A 20,517-nucleotide genomic window follows, 5' to 3' on the forward strand; every position below is an offset into this window, starting at 1 on the left:
CACGATCGTATACACGTTATACATAGTGTAACAGACTGCATATCTGTTGCCATGCAGAATATATTAGCTATTTCCCCGTTCATCAGTTGTCATTTTGTGACCAAACCACAGGGCCACTGCCTAAATATTATTTGGATAATGGGCCATTCTCATTCTCAGCGGTGACACTGACATGGCATGGTTATTGTGCTAGTTCAAGTTTGTCAGGTACAGCAGTGTTGCTGGGATTTTTGCTTGTGTCTGTGTAACAGCTTGTTTGAAAGCAGCGCACCACCAAAAATAGTGGGCCACCCAAAAATGTCCAGCCTGTGATAAAAAAAACAAAAAAAAATTATGGGGCGCGAGGGATGGCTAGCCCAAAGTGTTGATGGCAGCAAATTACGCTACATACATCACAAACTGCTTTTAACATCAAGCTGTCAACAAACAGGTGGGTCCGGTTGTGTCTGCATGCATGTGTGGATGTGTTTGGGAGTATAAACTCTCAGTGGAGCAGTCAGTGAACTGATTTACAAAATTATACAACATTTCTAATTGGAAATAGCCTAAATAACTGCATTGCCAGAAGCATTATAGTGAATTATAAAAAGACTCAATGACAATGCAATGCAATTCAAAGTTAATTTGCTATCCATACCACCATCTAGAGGTTATCTCTGTATCAACCTGAGTTCACATTCACAGATACATTACAGCAGCAATACCAGACGCCCACAGCTCCAAAAATTATGAATAGGACACACAACACAAGCATAACAATAATAGCTTTTATTTTGGTTTATGACATGATGCATATATAATTAATTACTTTAAACAATATTTATCAGTCCATTAAACCTATAGGCTACACATAATTACTCGATACAGAGATTACAGAGTTCCTTTATTTAAAGTTTGTGTATTTGTGGGCTACCCATTATCCCTATAGTGCCTGAATAATGAAAATAACAAGATAAGACAAATAGTTGTATGTATATGAAAGGACTTATAAATGCACTGTACATTTGGAATATTTGATAGGTTTGATTATCAATATTTGATAATTTCTGCCGAGTTAACGGTGTTTGCAAAATAAATACTCAACTTTTTATCCCCATTGATACAGTAAAGATGAGTTACTCTAGCCCGATCTGACAACATAAAGTCTAGGCACAGATACCAAATAGTATATAAACTGACAGAGAGAGCAATTTCTCCCAAATATGCTTCTCTTTAAAGCTTGTACGTGTCAAGTTTACTAGTCCTAAAACTATCAAATTGTAATTTCGATTTACTTGATCGATTCCACATCTTATTTAAGGTGCCGTCTTGGAATAAATTTAAATGTAAATCAGGACACGTTCAACGAACTCACCGCTACAGCAGAGCCGTTGCTTTTCATAGTTATAGCAAAGTGACGAACCCACAAATTAAGCGAATCCTCTGCGGTAGCCTTGCTGGGATGTCTTAATGTCCGTACATTAAATCTGGCACACTTTCACTTGTGACTTGTTTCGGGAATCACTGAATCATCAATTCATTTGCGATGCGTTTAATCTGGGTGGAATGAGGTAAAGACGCGTGGAGTGGTTTTCTTGCGACTTGTAGGTTAGTTGTGTGTATGATAACACGAATAACGGATTTTCAACATTTTTTCTTGCCTGTAACATGATACAGTTACATGATGATGAATGAAGTATCACATTATATGTGATACAGAGTGGAACGTAATCTGAAAAGCACACGACAGCAGCCAACTCATGCCAGCTAAAGAACCGCCGATGCAGCCAGTGTTGGTTGTGATGTGGTCGGGAGTTCTGACATTGACGTAACTGGTGCTTTTTACGAGTTTCCAAGCACGTTAGTTGTTTATGTTTGTAATAATTTAATTTTTCAGGATTCTATATGCAATAATTTAGTATTCAGTATTCCAATTGTAACCATTCGTTGAGCGATACTGCCTTAACATACCTTTATTTTAAATCAACTATACATTCATATTGACAAATTTATAAATGTTTAAATCTGCTCATTTTGGAAGACGGATAGCAAACGGTAAATGTTCTTTTTGGGACGCATTAGGGCCTTTTCCGAGATCAGTGTGGATCCATCCTCATACGCCTGAGGATGATTTGGATAGAATATGTCTCAAAATATGGAAACGCTCGGTTTGGGCGCAAAGGGGCATGTGGCCACACCTACCAGAAAACGCTCATAGGTTTGCTGACGATCCACCAGCGAGGGATGCCATCGTTATCTTTAATTGCGCCATCACCAAGTGCGAAAACCCACGCGATGGTTCTTTACCTGGATTGTGAGTCGTTAGTTAGCTACACAGTTATTTTTATATTTGGATAAGTATACATTATGTTTAGTATGTTATTATTATTGCTTGTTAAAGTTTGATTACGATGTAAGGTTGAAGGGACTTCGTTGCCTGAATATTTTTCTGGGAATTATAAACTGTTCAGGCCAGGACCATTCACGGTACACTTCAGTGGACAACGTACTTTCTATCGATTTCAGCTGTCTCGAGTATTTGGTTTGAAATATCTACATCCGGTAGAATTCCAGTGTGAAATTGAGTGACAACTGCAAATAACACCTCAATGCCTCTGTGATTATTTGATTCACTAGATGACTGACTTGTATTTGAAACACGTTGGTGTCCTTCCAAAAGGGGGGAGGCTGTTTCAAGACCACACATGATTTCTCAACAATTTGCTCCAGTGCCTAGGGGTCCAAGGTCCATCGCTGGATTACTGGGACCGGTACGATTGCAACTATCAGTATCCAGGGTTGGACTCTGTGGGGTCCTACTATCCCCCCATGGACTACCAGGAGGGCTACGAGGATTACGGCAGGAGTGAGGAGTATGATGATATCAGCCCCAGGTCAGGCAAGGAATCTGACCACTCAGGAGATCCACCAATGGAGGTGGAGGATTCCATCCATGAGGATCCTCCCTCTGTTTCAGAGACCGGGTCAACGGACTCTAAAAGTGACGAGCCTCCGACACCTAAGGCTCTGTCCAAGGCCTGCCACTCTAGAACCAGCAAACTGCCCTGTGTTACCTTCAAAGAGGCTTCATTATCAGAGGACGCTCACATCACCTAAGGCACACAGCCTTAGAGCCCACTTGCATCACCAGTGCCCTCTGGACTCATCAGACTTTGACTCAGCTGACAGGGGGACTGGCTCGGGCTCCTCTCAACATCCCCAGCCCCTTTTTCCCCTCCTCTAAATGGTCCAATGTCTCACATGCCTGTGCCTGTCACCATTAACATGCCCGTCAACAGTTACCATGCCAGTCTGTTTGTCTCCCTTAATATCTGTTCCCTTTCCTGTTAGTATTCCTGTCCCTGTGTCTGTCATCGTCTTGGTTCCTGTCTTCCTCCCTTCTGTCCTGTTCGCTCTGGCCCATGTCGATTCGCTCAGTCCTCTGACCTCACCATTTGGCATTGGTTTGGGGGCCGTAGCCTGATAGTCGCGCTGTTGGGGGGGATTCTGTCACGGCATGGCCTCATCCTCCTAGACTCCTCCCTATGTTTGTGTGACGTGTGTGTGTGTGTGTGTGTTGTGTTTGAGGCCACACCCCTCTCACATATCACACCTGTTCATTGTTTTCCATTGTTAAAGTATGCGTTTAAGGTTCAGTGTTGTCAATAGTCTTTGACAGTATTTAACCCGTGTAAACTGTGCTTACTGCTAACTTTTGGTTGATGATCTCAAAACCTGTTGTTTGCTTACGCTGTTGCTCGTGTTGCTCGTGTTGCTCAAGTTTAGTGTTTTTCTTCCCATGTTTTGGTGTCATTTTTGTGTATCATGTTTAATAGCTCGTCTGTGCATCCTGCCTCACCTCCCGTCACAGAGAGTTTTTTTGTTGCTCCACTCAGGTGAACCCTATTTTACATGAGATGTTTTGCCATTGTCATGACTTTTGAAGGGAGTGAACGTTGGGCTGATTAGACCCAGTCGGAGCGAGGTGCCTGGTCCACCTCCCTCAGACACAACCATTGTGATGTCTCTTGCTATCTGTTGAACCTTTTCTACTGCTGCTGACCTGTACTGCCCTGTGCTCTCCAAAACAATTGCCCTGGAAACCCTTTGGCTCGCACTTCCACTGATAGGCACTTTACTCTCTCTCCCTTCTGGGTGCATTTTCTGACCAATTGCTGTGACTTATGTAATTTTCTTTTGAATGCTTTCTCCTTATGGTCTTCTCATGGCTCCAGCATGATAATGTTCTTTGTCACTCTGGACCAGATATTTATGTGTGGACTCAGCTGTAGTTTTGATGCTATCTTGTGGAAAGACGAAGTCTTGTGTCCTTCCCTATCATTGATGATATCTTGTATCCTTCCTGCTCTTCTCTTTGACCATCTAAATTTGCCCTGTTTTTCCCCAGGAAGTTCATCAGTGATTTTAACATCTTGTCATGCCTTCACTGGCATCTGTATCAGGGCTAGAGAATGACAAAGTATGTTTCAGAATGCTGTCCTCCCACAGGAAGTACCATTCAGGCCTTCCTTCAGCCTCGCGATGAAATAGTTTGTGGGGCTTGGGAAGATGTTATAGACTCTACATAGTAGAACCCTTAACTTCCTGGCTTTCTGTGACCACATGTCAGCTTCGGTGGTTTTTCATTCTTTACCACATTTTATTCTCTTGCTGCCTCATCCCAATTGTTCCAACCTCCGCTTCACTGCTGTGTGCTGGATTTCTACCTCTACTCATCCTTTTCTTGCCTATATTTGGCTATATGTTGTCTTAGTAATTTTATAATGTTATTTTGGCTGTCCATTTTAGCTGAGCTATAAAGATTAATAGTACTTTGATAGCCCCTTGGATGGTAATTTTGTACCATTTTGTGAGATACCCACTAAAGTACCTTTCCATAGCCTGAACTGTCATGTCATCATGTTGAATAATTATAAACTAGTTGGTCCAGAGAGGCCATGTTGGTAACTGCCGGCTTTGAGTTTCACTGGAAGGCCACTTCTTTGTCTCTTGCATGCACATCTGTCTCTCCTGCTTACACATCTGTCTTCTTATTGCATGTGATATCCAAAGATTTCCTAAGGCTTCTTGTTTACTATAGGCATATAATAAAATAATTAGAAATGTCTTATAACTGTAAATAACTAGTAGGGTTATAGCATGTATTTTGAGTATAATATTGTATTTTTATTTAGTTACCTCTGTGCTTAATTATTTAATTTGGAATTTATGAATTGCCCTTTAAAAGGAAAACCTAATTAGCTACACTATATATATATATATATATATATATATATATATATATATATATATATATATATATATATATATATATATATATATAGTGTAGCTAAGAAAAGGGAAGAGGTCTCAGAGGGTCTTTCACTGGAAGATTTCCCCGCACTGCCCTGTACTGCCTTACCATGTGGTGACAGGCCAGCTCAGAAAGCCCACATTAAAAAAGAAGTGTCTTCCAATATCCCCTCATCAGCTTTCAATAGCCAGGCATTTGATAACCTGGCTGGTCTAAGACCACAAAGGAACCAAAGGCAGCAAAAACGCCAAAGGCTCAATATATATATATATATATATATATATATATATATATATATATATATATATATATATATATATATATATATATATATATATATATATATATATATATATATATATAAATTTTATTTTTTTTAATTTTTTTTTGTCAACACTAGTAAATTCAAGCTTAACAGGAACTGAGTGATTTTACATAAAACTAGTTTTGACATCTCAGCATTCAGGGAGTCTTATTTACTGCCCCCAGTTCATAGAGTTTCACTTATGTCACTGTTAGATGGATGAGTTATTTACAGGATAAATTGTCTTCATTAAACTACTATTGGATGAACATGTTACTGTATGTAGACCGTGGCTGCTTGACTGGAGCCTTTCTCTTGGCTTATGCTAATAGATTGCCTATGCTGTTTCTGTTCTGCATGGGCGCCCCACAAAGGGACATGCCTAACAAGACTCTAGTTAAATATTCATATTTGGGGACAGCATATGCCCAGCTCAAAGTAATGTAATGCAGGAACAAAAAACAAACAAACAAACAAACAAACAACAAAAAAAAAGACCACAAAAAAAAAAACCTAGCAGAAAGTAAACATTTGATATTGTAAGATTTAATATCTAATTTCATTCTCACACACCAAAATTAAGTTTTGTATGATTTCTGTTCCAGGGCAGGGTTGAAGGGTGAATTTGATGAACTTTTTCTCATGGTCCAGCAAGAGATGATGCAGACACTTGACCAGCAGCATGACACTATGATTCCTTGTCAGCTACCACCTGGCAGACTTTGTTCTCATGGTGATGACCCAGGTGACCTTTACAGGCCAAAGGAGGTCATAAGCATTAAGGAAGGGCAAAGAAGAATAATTGAAAAGTTCTTAAAGGATGTTCTCATCATTAATCAAGACAAGAAAAGGGAAGAGGTCTCAGAGGGTCTTTCACTGGAAGATTTCCCCGCACTGCCCTGTACTGCCTTACCATGTGGTGACAGGCCAGCTCAGAAAGCCCACATTAAAAAAGAAGTGTCTTCCAATATCCCCTTATCAGCTTTCAATAGCCAGGCATTTGATAACCTGGCTGGTCTAAGACCACAAAGGAACCAAAGGCAGCAAAAATGCCAAAGGCTCAAGTGCATGGTATTCAGCAATGAAGCCATAATGGAGGCAATCCAGTCAACTCAGGCCTCCAAAGCCCTTAATGAGCCTTGCAGCCAGCTGCCAGTTTCATGCCAGCCTGGAGATGTCACAGAAACTGCAGTAGATGATGAGAAGATGAGCAAAAAGCAGGGACGTTCCAATTTGCTGGTGTTTGCTGGTACTGGTGAGAAGTTGATGATTGAGAACCTCCCTATTACAGGTAATTACTAGTGTACAGTCCAGACAGCTTTGCCAAGGCTTTGATGACTTAATATGTCTTTGTGGGTGTGACCAGTATAACTAATGACTTGGATAAGTAGTGATGTGGTAAGAGTACAATATTTAGAGTTATTTTGGGCCCCTTTACTATCACTTTTTGAATATTTTCATCAAGTTTCAATATCAGTAATTAAGACTCGGATATACGTAAATAAATTTTGTCTGAAATGAAACAGAAAATCCAAGTATGTGACATTTTTGTGTACTATACTAGAGTCATTTTCCTTACAATGTTCCACTTCCTGTAAAGCATATGCACACATGTATACATGCACACATGTAGGTTCATGGTCTTGAAAAACAGAGCAGTAATTGTGGGCAGAAGTCTGAGGGTGAGTATGTGTAGGAAGGACAGTGGCAGCTGATTTGACCTTCAGAGATATGCTACTTTTTTAATGGCACAATTTCCTGAACAGAACTGCATAAAGCTCCCCTCTGGCTGCTTAGCTGTACCTCCCAGCTAATCTGCTGCTAAAGGGTTGCATTTGCATTCCCCAGATTTTTCATTTTATGCACATTAACAGCACTGCCATTTATATGAATCTACAAATGGTCTCTTTTTTACTATTTAGTTCATATAGTGCAGGGTCACAATGATGGAAACAGCATTTAAGGTAACATTGCCTTAATGATAATGATCAACGGTATATCATTCTATCAGCTATGTGGCATTTTCTGCAGAAGACACTGCTGTATGAGTCACATTAGCTCTGTGCAGAAAGTGTTGTTTTTGTTTGTGAGGATGGACTGCAGACAGTACTCAGTCAGATCTCACCTTTGGGACAGGAGAAGGACTACACTCTAACTCCAAAAGTCGCTTATTTTAAAAATTAAAGATAAAAAACTAAGAAACATAAAATTGGCCAAAAACAAATTGGCCCAAATCACATTGTAGATATTTTTCTTTCAGAAAAGGAAAATCTGTTTTCGGAAAATATTTTTGCACTTGAAGTAGACACTAAACACAATCAATTTTCAGAGTGAATTATTTTGATCCTATTGTTAACTGAACTACACACAAGAGGCCAAGAGCAGCTCAGGTTGGAAAACTGCTAAATTAGGAATACTACTAAGACTTATTAAGGCCATGTTACATCTCTTCTGTTAATGTGAATCACTGTTATATATTAATCTCTAACAGTGTAAACTTGCACATTGCATTCAGATCTATTGTTGCCTCATTGTCTTATCTTCTTGAAGGAGGGCATGGACTACAGAGAGGGAGCACAGATGGTGCCCGTGTGGTGCATGACCCGGCTGGCGCTGACACCAAGAGCACGAAGAAGGCAGCTGGCCTTCCTGAAAACAGCAAGAGCCATTGCTTTCAGGAGGATGCTACAGTGCGGAGGAGGAAGGTCCTGAGTTCTGCCAGTGACAAAGGTGAAACAGTGCTTCTTTTCATATATATATATATATATATATATATATATATATATATATATATATATATATATATATATATATATATACACACACACACACACACACACACACACACACCCAACCCCCCCCCCACCCCCATACATTTCCATTCTCACAGTAAGTGTGTCAAAAGGACACGTGGCCAGGGTCCAGGTGCAGGCATGTCATTATAAGGAGGCTGAGCAGAGGAAGAGCAGCAGGTTTTTCCCACAGAAGGTGGTGATGCCAGAGGCTCGGGGTTGGTGTCCTGCTCCAGCTCATCCTCACCCACACATCCCCATGTGCCTCCCACCAGGCTTCACCCAGCCTCAGGAACACTGAACATCCCAAACACTGTCATGTTCCCTTCAGTGTATACACTGCCTTTTGCTGTTCTTCCATCTAATAATGCACTGGAAATACAAAACAACATTGTTTTTGGAATGTGCTCAAACATAGTCACATTTATCATCACTGGTCATGGTTACATATTCAAGGCTCAATCTATTATTTCAGTATTAATACAAGGTCCAATTTTTCTCTTATAGGAACAAGTATATTCTAGACAGGTTGCTGTTCCAGCAATTTCTGAATTGGTGAAAAGCAGGATAGTAACTTTTTTTTTTTTTTTTTTTTTTTTTTACAAAAGTGAGAGATAAAGAAGGAGAAAGATGACAAGAGACAGAGCCAAGGCCATGGGACCTTATAAAATATTTATTTGTAGCTGAAAACAGCTGATGTAAGTGCTTTAAAAAGGTTCATCATCTTTTTCTCAGAATGATCCACTCTCAAGCCTCTTTCTGGCTCTCATATTTATATTATTTACACCTTCACCTCATGTCAGCTTTAACCTCCTCCTTTATGTAAAGTTTGGAGAGGTTATAAAGCATTAAGTAGTAGGCATCAGCAAGAATAAGAGGGATGCTATTTTGAGAACTGTGCTGTTTGTGCTACACTGCCTTTTAGTCTCCATTCTGTGGTGGCACGTTTTATATGAACCTCTGTTCACACAATAGAAAGTGTCCATTACTATTCCATAAGTCACTCCTCTCAAAGGCTTCTAGAAATTTATGCAATTTATATTCCATTCTGGAGCAAATATATTTTTGTAGAATGTATCCCAGTGTCTGTTGCATCCAACTGCTGGAGAATAAGAGAGTGAATTAAAAAGAAATATAACTCCTTTACAGAAATTAGCAAATAGGCAGTTCACAGTTAAAAGGCCCAAAGGTCCTGTAGTTTTGTTAAGATCTTTGATTGCTTAGGCATGACTAAGCACAGGGTACTGAAGGAAGCATAAGAGTTCACATGCAACAGTTCGATCAAGCCCTTAAGCCCATTTACATGGCTGGGTACTGTTGCTAGGCTACACAGGTCCCTTGTTCTTCAGCAATTAGCATTTTCATTTGCAGCCATCATGTGAGCATAATTTTGGACTGGACAATCAGCAATGAAATTCCTGTACCTTGAATTATTTATTTGCTTTGGGCGTTAGGCTACTACTTGACAAAATCAGAAATGGATATGCTACAGGCCTTGAGAATGTGCACAGCTCTTTGGTTATATTTCAGAAGTGAAAGAAATGTGTAGCAGAGGGGAGAGAGAGAAATCACTAACATTTCTGATCTTCATATTCTCAGGTAGATTTCAATAAATGGTGACCATTCAATTACTGAATGTGCTTAATAAAATGAGATTTTTACACAATCCTCTAGAATGTTCTTCTGAAAATACATTATGTTTACTTGAGCAAATGTCTACGTGGTATATTGTTTGAGTGCATGTTACAATTGTACATACAATAAAGTGGAAGTAATATGTATTGAAATACCTAAGCTGCTATATTTTCATATCAGCTGTCACTGCAAAGGTCATGGTTTAAAACTGACTGTCATTTATGACAAATTTGCATAGGACAGATTTACGTATCAGCTTTAGTCAATGATATACAAAAACAAAACAATAAATAAATAAACATGCAGAAAGCTTGGGGACTGCTGCTTCACAACATTTTAATGATTTTTTACTGGACATCCATCTCATTAAGGCAAGGTAAAATGAAAAGTATTTAATGATCTGAAAGATCAATGTATCTTTTTAGCCTTGGACACAGGCACAGCAGTATTTATTTCCCAAATGATTTACTTGACCTTCATAACTGGGTCCTCTTGGCCTCTATCTTTCACACCTAACTCCCAGGGCATCTTGTTAACTGGAATCACGTGTTATTTTTGGGTTCCCTCATTCACTGCATAGTCCAAAAAAAGAGCTCTTTCCCAATTTCACTAAGAAGAGCCACTAGACAGCTTTAGATCAGAAGTACCCAGTTCATAATTCCCAGTATGTTTAAAATTAGCCAATGTGTGCACTGTCATCACTGGAAGGACAGAATGTTTCTGCATCTGTGTCCATTAATGTACTCCTTCCACTCCCCAAGGACTGTCTGGATGGCACTTAATTAAAAGAGCATCCCCTTATTTATTCATTTCCTTTAGCGAGAAAAGCAGCCATGTCAGTGTTGACTCTCTGCACAAAGTGTCTGCCTCCGAATGGCTCAGCCCACCATCTTATTGGCGTTTCTTGGGTTTGCTTATTAGTCATTGATTTTCCTCTCCTTTTCTATATTCTCATTTTGTTAGTCACCCTCACCATCCTTTTTCCCCACTGCCATGGAACCCTACTCTCTTCTTTCTACTTGCAGGCAACACACCTCTCTGCCTTTTGCCCAGTTCAGCTCCACCTCCAGGGGGACTGGAACTCTTTTTGTGTGTGAGTGCCTCAGGCTGAGAGGCATGCTCACACTCCAGCTCTCTCCCATGCTCATATGACTCTTTCAACCTTCCCTGCATCTTCACATTCATGTGTCATTAGAGTCTCATTGCACTGCTTAATAGAGGTGGGTCATTTATTCCTCCATATTTACATGTGCAAAGATTTTTTTTTTATTTGTCCCTCAGTGCATGGCTATCATGAAGAAAAGCAGTTTAATGTGACCTTTAACATGCTTATTTATCCTGTTGTCTAAGTTTGTGTGTATGCATGCATGTGTAGTATATGCATGTGCATGGTGTCATTGTGTGTGTGCGCGTGTTTTTGTGTAAATGAGCACTTGTGCAGTGGTGAGTGTCACTGTCTGTGTGTGTTTGTTTTTGAGCACAGAAATATAGAGGTTCAAGAGCATGTAACATAGCCTGCAGGGAGAACTAATTGAAATGGGGGGTGCTATTTGTTTGACTGTCTCCATTGATGGATACTCTTCATAAGAGCTTGGAGATTTTGGATCATTCTTTAGTCTTCTGTTATCAGTCGTTGCTGCCTCCCTCATTCCCCCAAGCATTTGGTATCATTTGTTTTCACTCTATATTCAGCATTCTTTCCCTGCTGTCATCTGATTGTAGATAAACAAGGAAGTGTCATGGCAAATATGCAGACTCATGCATCTCCGCCCAGCCACGACATATCACAATGCCTTATGGTGTCCCCTTGAGACCCCAAACGTATGCCCTTGAGATGTGGGTAATGAGTGTGGGGCCCCTGGTGTTCAGCACCCGTGCAGAGGTGCAGTTAAGCACTGGATAATATGATGACCCAAAGCCTCGCACATGTCAGCATGAATCAGCTCTCGTCTGTAATCGGCCTGTGTTATTTAGTGAACTGCTTAGGATCTGTAGGTAGTTGTTTAGGGCGTGCTGGTTGTTGTGAATTATGAGTCCTCTTCTTTCGCTCACACATAGCTATTTGTATGCGTGTGTGTGTGTGTGGGTGCACATGTGCTTCTGTGAAGTTGTGTGTGTGAGTGTGTGTATGTGTGTGTGTCTGTGTGCCTATGTATGTGTGATTCTGACCAGTAAAGATAAGAGGAAATTATATCTGAGCTTAAGAGAGGTGGGGAAGACAGATGTCAGAGTGATTTGGACACAAAAAGCCATCTTATGTTATCTGACCTAATCATGGTGATGCCTTCTCTGTGTTTCACTGGAAAATGTTTGTGTGTGTGTGTGTGGGGGGGGGGGGGAGGGGGGGGGAGTGTGCATGTGCATGTGTATATGTCTGTGTCAGTCTCGATCTCTAGTTGAGGTGTCTTTCCCATGGCAACAGGTTTGATGATCACCTGACAGACATTTCAGAGCCCAGATTACACTAAACATGCTACATATAGGCAGCTGACAGTCTCTATCTGGCTGTTACAGACACTGAAGGACAGGGAGTGCCATACTGTTGCTCTATGTGCCCTGGTAATAAGGAATAGCAAATACTTCCAAAACATTGAAACAAAATGTCAAATATTTCTTCACCTGGTAAATCTGTCTTAGAAACCACTCCCACACCTAATCTTTAAAGGTGAAATGTCTGCATGTGTACTTTGCAGTGCTGTTGCACTCAGGCAAATGCAAATGAATTATTAATGATCACCTTAAACTCTGGCTGATGTCCTTTCTGTACTAAGCAGAGGAAGGAGAGTATGAAGATGTGGGACTGAGCACAGCTGAGACCTCACAGTTGGAGTGTCAGGCTTTCCACAGAAGCACTCACAGTATAAGCTAAATGTCTTACCTCTGTGACAGCGGTACGTCCATAAGGGTGCTGCGGAATCTGTATGCCTGCTGTTTGATTTATGTAAGAGGAGAAGACGTGGAGAGTGACGGGCAGATTCCCTCAGATCATGCCCCTTTGATGTCATGGCATACACCCATGGCCCTTCAGATCTAAAGGGAGAGAAAGAGAATGAATATGCCACCCCCTAGAGACAACAGAAGAGTGTGCCTTCTCTCTCTCTCTCTCTCTCTCTCTCTCTCTCTCTCTCTCTCTCTCTCTCTCTCTCTCTCTCTCTCTGGATGAAAAGGAACAAAAGCAGAATAGGAGATCACTTTAGGCTGTAGTGAGGATGGAAGGTGCCCTGAAATCTATCATTTGGTTCATTCAAAAACATTGCAGTACAACTGTTTCACCAACAAAAACTGTTTTGTATTAAATAATTAATTATTTCACAATAAAAAGTATTTAGGGGAATAGAAAAAAACAAATGTACATAATTTCCCTTACCCCAAATGCAGTTGATCAGTAAAGATTAGTTTTTAAAAGTACAGAATGATTGCTACTAAAGATATTAACTGTACATACTAATGCTTATAAATATACATTTTTTAGTCCATTTATTTATCTATTATTATATATAGCTAAAGTGTTATACATTACCAGAAACCACATAAACAGGTAGCACTAGTACAAAAATAAAGATTTATGAAGATGTTAAATTTTAAATATTTTGTGTGAAGGACTACATTTGGGGAAAAAGGAGATTTTCTAAATTATCTTTTAGTCTCACTGTTCCTTGAACTCATTTGTGCTTAACATATTTATTTGCTACTGGTGTGCTGGGTTGATGATACCAGCTACTGAAGCATTATGTTTTGTTCTGCTCTACTCACAACCCACAGATGAGCCCCCAGAGTGTAGCAATGGCCTCGATTTCGCTCAGCTCTGGCCTGACACCGCCAAACATGGGTGTGGCCGCCTCACCTCCTGTGCATATCCTCCACCCCCTGTACATGTCTGAAGATGCCTGGAAGACCCTGCTGGATGGGTAATTGTCCTGTTACATTCTGTATACAAAATACAAGTATAACCATCTACTTATGTGAAGCACCATAAACAAATCAGATCTGTGAATTTAAAAAATAATTTTAAAATATTCTACTGTTATTAAAAATAACAGCTTTGCTATTATTAGATTGCACTTCCTTTCTTGGTCAATTGTATGAATTGCTTAACCTGGAGTCCCTAATATCTCATTAATGTATTAATTGAGAAGGTTTAAGCTAAGTGTCTCACCTGATTTCCCTGCTGTAGTATGTAAGCTCCGGTATTAATAAAAACCCAGCATATTCATGGTTGACTGAAGGCTGCAATTACAGACTTTTGTATTGTAATAGAAGGGTTAGTGGTTATTTTACATAAAGTCACAGAACATTACAGAACACAAAATTAAACAGACCTCTAGCAATTTGACCTTTGGTTTACCCAGTATCTCCCTTTGCTGGTGTCCTCTATGATTATGACACATCACTGTTTCAGAATTATTTTTTTTCCACCTTCTTTTTTCTCTTTTGCTCTCTCTCTCATTTCTCTTTTTTCTCCCTAGTGACAATTTTCTGCACAATGTGACTCCTCAGGGAGTGAGCAGACAGGGCTTCACATGCACCCTGAACGGTAAGGCTGATTAGATCTGTTCTTTGGGGGAAAATTGCACCCAGGCTTGTGTCACCACAAAGGTGAGATGAGTTTTGCCCCCTCACCTTTTTTTGGGGTCAAAAAGTAGGAAAGAAAGAAAGAAAGAGAGAGAAACATCTCAGCCAAGAAAAAAAAAAATGCCCTCGTCCTGTCTTAGAATGTCCATAACCTCATAATACCTTTGTACAATGGCTCAGCTCTTGTTTTAAAAGCCTCAAAGAACTGATGTGTGCTCTGAATTATCATGGGAACAGGACAAATTAGCTGTGTTTTTAGTTCTGTTGGTTCAGAGAAACGAAAGAGCATTTGAATATTCTTCCTTACAATGTAAGAGCAAGGCATGCAGTTAACAATAATGAGACAATATTATAAACATAACTGAAGACAGCATGTAGGCCTTCAGTGTGGGGTTTTTGATGTTAAAGCAAAATACATACATTAGGTCAACAGACAACTGCAAAGGTCAACAGACAATTGCAGCAAAATGAGTTACAATGAAGATAACAGAGGCACCAGGAAAGAAGAAAGATATTTACAAAGGGATGCAGCAACAGAAAGTGCATATAGGAAAAATTGAAGATTGTCTCAAGACATTGCAGGATTTCTCAACATGAGCCTTAGGCAATTATTATGCAATATTAACAAAGACTTTCAAACTACATACTATGAAACTACATATGGTATGGCATGCATTTTATTGTACCATATGTCAATAAAAATGACAGCAGTGTCCCAGGCATGCATGCTGGAACATTGTACAGAAACATCATTAATCTTAATGACATCAAATTTGAAAACTGTCTTACCTGACATGGCAGTACCTAGTCTGTAACAGCATAACAGTCTAAACCTCTACCACTGGGCCATGCTGAGAAGGGAAGGGGACACCCAGTATGATGAGAGTTAGGAAAGAGGCATGATAAACATGACATGTGCTCAAGTAGTCAAATGAATAGATTCAATATAATGAGCATGATCCTACACATCATCTTTAGGCTGTTTCCTAAAAACGCACAATTTCCATTGTCTCCTGTTCATATTCTACTCTCCATGTGCTCCAGTATGTGGCTCTGTAAGAACACATGGGCACATGGCACCAGAGCTTTGTGATGACTCAGAGCTGATGAGACTCCAATTACTGCCTCATCTGCTACCCAGTGCTGCATCTGCGCTTTCCTAGCTCTGAGCAAGGCTCCTGAGCCCTCAAATGCTTACAGGCATTTTAATACAACTGTAGATCAAATAAATAATGCTTAGTCAGCCCTTCATATGTCATGACTCATCAGGTTCATTAGGATTATAGAATGAATAGTACTATGTAAAATGAATGCTATAGTATTAATAGTACATTACAAAAGTAAAATTAATGTTCACTAGTGCAACAGTATTGATAGTAGTATTTAAGTAAATGTTGTTTTATATATATCCTAACTATACTCACTGTAAAGTCAGATAGATATAATAGCTTCTCATATATCACTGTTTTAAAATAAAAAAAAACATTCAGCACTTCTTTAGAGAAATATCATACAGTGGTTCATAGCTACAGAAGCAGGATACGTTTGCCTCACCTGATGGCAGGATGCTCATACCCTAGAAGTGCTCAGTTCTGACCATGATATGAGCATAGCCCAATCAATCAATAATACAGGCCAACAGTCAATCAATAATACAAGCAACTGCAGTCCCTTTGCAGAGGCAAAGATGGAAATGCTTCTCTGGATAGAGAACAAGAGCACATATACACACATACACACACATACATCAACACACACACACACACACACACACACACACACACACACACACACACACACACACACACACACACATGCATAAACACAGACATTTGGCATGCAGGCAGAGCACATCACACATCTTCAGACTTGCAGCCATTGCCGCACACACATGAGCTTCCACACATGCATGCCTCTGTCCTAAAAAGTCTCTTCTCATTAAACTTTGAGCTGTGCTTGATTTTAGCAGCTTGTGACTTTGTGGGAGAGACATTCAGATGGATCTGAAGATCCCAGAAAGAAAACACAATAGCAAAGCACTTTCACAGTTGTCAAACTTTTTTACAATGGTGCTGACAAGTTTTCTGTACAACAGGACATGTCTAGACATTCTATTTTTGGTTGATTTGATCTAAACTCATTTTATGCATGGACAGAATTTGAAGCAGTTTAATGCAAATGTGAAATCAGCTCTGGTTTTCCCATGAGGACATGCCTCTCCCTATAAACCCCATATCTGAAAGGTTTGGGACACATATGAGTTCTGTTATCTTAAATCTCTTTAATTGTTTATTTGCAAAGCAGAATGGAAAAATGGGCCTAACTATGCATTTAAGGGATGTATGTAGTGTATGAAACTATAGATAACAGGAGAGAGTTTTTGCCACGATAGACCACTAACAATTATGTCTGTCTCTTATTGTAGTTGTTTCAGGGTTCACAGCATGTGACGGTGCCAGAGCAGTCAGAAGGCATCTGTAGTGTTCTCTCTGAACAGCTCAGCATATCATATAATTGTTCTATATTTTCACATTTCAACTAAAGCATTGACCTCACATCACGGTGTACTTTTTAGCCTCAGGTGGGTGGGTGTGCACATCTTTGTTTTTCCACTCTATCTTGAATTTATAAGGAAGTGCTACTAGCTGAATGGATTTAGGAGTGGCTTACTGGTGTTACATATAAGAAACTGTTAAACTGTGTTTTTCACTTTACAATATAACATCTTTTCTAGCATGAAATATTTATATTTTTGGGTCTGACTGCTTAAATCTCTTGTTTATTTAAATTTCTTGTTTGTTTATTTAAGCACTACTCCGTTCCTGGATAGTTGTTTATTTTTTTTGCCCTTTGATCAGATCAATAAATATCTTTCTCTAATAATCAATGGGCCAAGAGATCAATACTCAGGCTTTAAAGGCTCCTAAGTCAATGATAAGCATCAGAGTCATTATCTTAGAGAGACTGAGCTGAGCAATATTACTGCTTTTTATATGATTCACTCTCAAAAAATCCAGCTCCTAAAACCCCACCCTCTCCTCTACCTCTCCCCCTGTATACCAGGTATGTTCTTTGTGTTAATGCTCAACTAGACTCTTTCATCTTTCTGGAGTCTTCTCACATTGATTGACAGCTCTAATGAAAATTGTCAGCTGACTTGTGTATCTGAAATGAATGGTGGCTTCAAGCTAGATATTTTTCTTTCTCCTGTTTGTCATGTTGGTTAAAGTAGTTGAAGACAAACCTTTTTTTCAGGTATTTCTTTTCAAAAGGCAAGAAGAAGGAATTAGATCCACTTTGACCTTTGTCAATTAAGCGCAATGTCTATAAAAGCTACTGTACTAGACATCCAGTTTGATACGGCACTGTAATTTGGCATGGTTGTTAGGTATATGGATTATGAATGTCCATAAAATGGCAACTGAATGAGAACCACTTACTGTTTAAACAGTAGACAAGGCCCAGAATCAGCTGACATGGATGAAAAAGTCCCACCCACACAGCAGTGCTTTGGCTGCTTTCATCAAATAGATTACTCTGTAAACTGTTACTCATGATGGGGGGTGGGGTATGGGGGTTCTGGGGGTTTGGAAATAAGACAGAGAGTCAGGAGAATAGAGGAAGGCAAGTGTGTTTGCCCCAAATGCCTTTATCAGCATTGCCCACTCAATGTCTCTGGCTCTTGCCTGCTTACAAAGGAATTAGATAGTGTGAGTACAAATATGTGCAGTGGTGAAAGAGGCTTCGCTCTGTTCATTACTCATCACAGATCAGGCTCACAAACAAGGGGGTGGGGAGAGAGAGAGAAAGTATAAGCTGGGAGTGCAGAGAGACTCTGGCTGAATAACTTGCATCTATGGAGAGCATTCAATTAAGTCCTGAACTGCAGGCTTCATTAAGCGTGAGGAGCCAATGTAGATGGCCATCCATCCGTGGAAATGGCTTGGGTCAAGGTGGCCTACCACTCTACCCTGAGGGATGGCCTTTTTAGGACACCACAGCCCTGCACTGTTACCTCACTCTACCTCACAGCCCAACGTAATACAACATGCACCTTCCTTCCTTCCTTCCTTCCTTCTTCCCTCTCTCCTTCCCTCTTTTCCCCTGCCTTTCCCCTGCCAGATACTGTAAATCTGGCCTTTTTTTTCAGGAGCCATATCTTCATCCCTCAACCCATTTCTCTCGCTCTTAAGCACCCACTCTCTACCTTTAAGACCTCCTCCATGTCCTTCCAGAATCCTTATCAGGTATGAACACACACCCTGAGTCCTCTCTTTCACATTTGCATAGCCTTATCATTTCCTTTTAAGAAACTATAATAACTGCTTCAATTATGAGAAAATGTGATTGATTTTAAATATATATTTTGAGACTGAATATGGAAATGATAAGCCTAATGCTTCTTATTCTTGTTTTTTTAATCAATAAATCTGAGTGTTTCACAATGATATCACCTCACAATGATATCACCTCACGTCACTTAAGTCATATATGATTGGGAAATTTGTAGAGGAATACCTCACCCTTCTCCAACCCCCCCCCCCCCCCCCCCCCCCCCCCACACACACACACACACACAATGTGCTGATCCTGGCAGTGCAGGGCAACATTGTCTTGTTTACATGTCTGTGAGAGAGTCCCTGCAGGCTTGATTACTCACAGATGGAGAGACCTAGAAGATGCTGGGGCCTTTAAGCTATGTTTAGACAGCAAGCTCTAGTGCTCAAATCTGATTTTCTGATTTACCGAAAGAACTGTGTTGGTTTGTGAATGTATCACATTTTAAAATTTGAATTCACCTTGCAATAATTTTCACAATGGAATATACACAGGACTGAATGCATACATCATGACGTGAGATTCTAAGCCCTTAAAACTGTTAGTGTAATAATGCAAGGTTCCCCTGCAGTGAGCTATAGGAAAGGAAGAGGGAACTGCTCTCATAGGAAGCATGCTAGTTGGCTTATTTAACCACTAGGCTCTTGCAGCTTTAACAACTTCAGCATTACTTTACATTACTTAATAATCCTATTACCAATTGTCTTATGACCACTGTATATGATTTTTTATTTTTTTTTTAATTAAAGATTTCATTTAACCCTTGATATTTCAAGCGTATGCCAGTGGGTTTACATTGTCATTCCTTGATTATCTTTAAAGCAGTTCATGGGGAAATTTAGGCTTACTCTGATGTGTCATTTTTAAAATGCTTGAGCCACAAGGAGAGAACTGCATTTATGAAGGACTATGAAGGACTGCAACCTAATCTCATTTACTTGTACACTGAAGACCAGGTTTAACAATGAGATGAAGTGGCCTCAAGAGGTCTTTGCAGGCACAGCAAGACTAACTGCCAGAGAACGATACAGCATCATGAAAAGGTGCATTTGCAGAGGCCAGAATTGTGGAACACTCATGACCTTGGTGTTAGAAGATGAAAAATAAGAAAATAAACAGTCCCTTCCTATCCACAGCCATGCAGCTCCCACATTAATCAGTATCTCCACTTTATCTATTTGGAATACAAGAGGTTCATTTCAGGAAGCTAGCCACTGGGCAGACTTAACCTGGACATGAGTGCAGAAATACCTGTGAATGAAGCCTAGAGCAGTGATAGATTGTCCTGGGCTAAGCAGCACATGAACATTTCACAGTAAGTCTAGCACGGTGTGGCAACAAAGGTATTTTTAGCCATGGCATCCATTACTGCATCCGTGTAGGTAGTGAACACAATTATTGCTCTCAAAGGATTGCCATGTCAGATGTTAAAGATGGAAAGCATGCAAAACCAGTCAGTGCTAAAGAGGACTCTTTTTGCACCAGTTAATACTTGCCCTCTGAAAATGTTTAAATGCACTCAGTCTCAATATTTCTCATTATTATTATTTCTCATTATTATTATTATTATTATTATTATTATT

The 20,517-nt window shown here is 39.8% G+C and overlaps 1 long non-coding RNA gene across 1 annotated transcript; it reads left to right on the forward strand.

Moving 5' to 3' along the window:
* The first annotated feature begins 8,199 nt into the window (after window positions 1-8,199).
* On the forward strand, window positions 8,200-14,558 carry LOC145651234 (uncharacterized). Its single transcript, XR_014117059.1, has 3 exons — window positions 8,200-8,327; window positions 13,787-13,932; window positions 14,491-14,558. It is a non-coding gene; the product is annotated as an uncharacterized LOC145651234 (long non-coding RNA).
* The last annotated feature ends 5,959 nt before the right edge of the window (window positions 14,559-20,517 follow it).

This window comes from Electrophorus electricus, chromosome 2, assembly GCF_041902795.1.
Source record: "Electrophorus electricus isolate QZ-2024a chromosome 2, ASM4190279v1, whole genome shotgun sequence".
NCBI lineage: Eukaryota > Metazoa > Chordata > Actinopteri > Gymnotiformes > Gymnotidae > Electrophorus > Electrophorus electricus.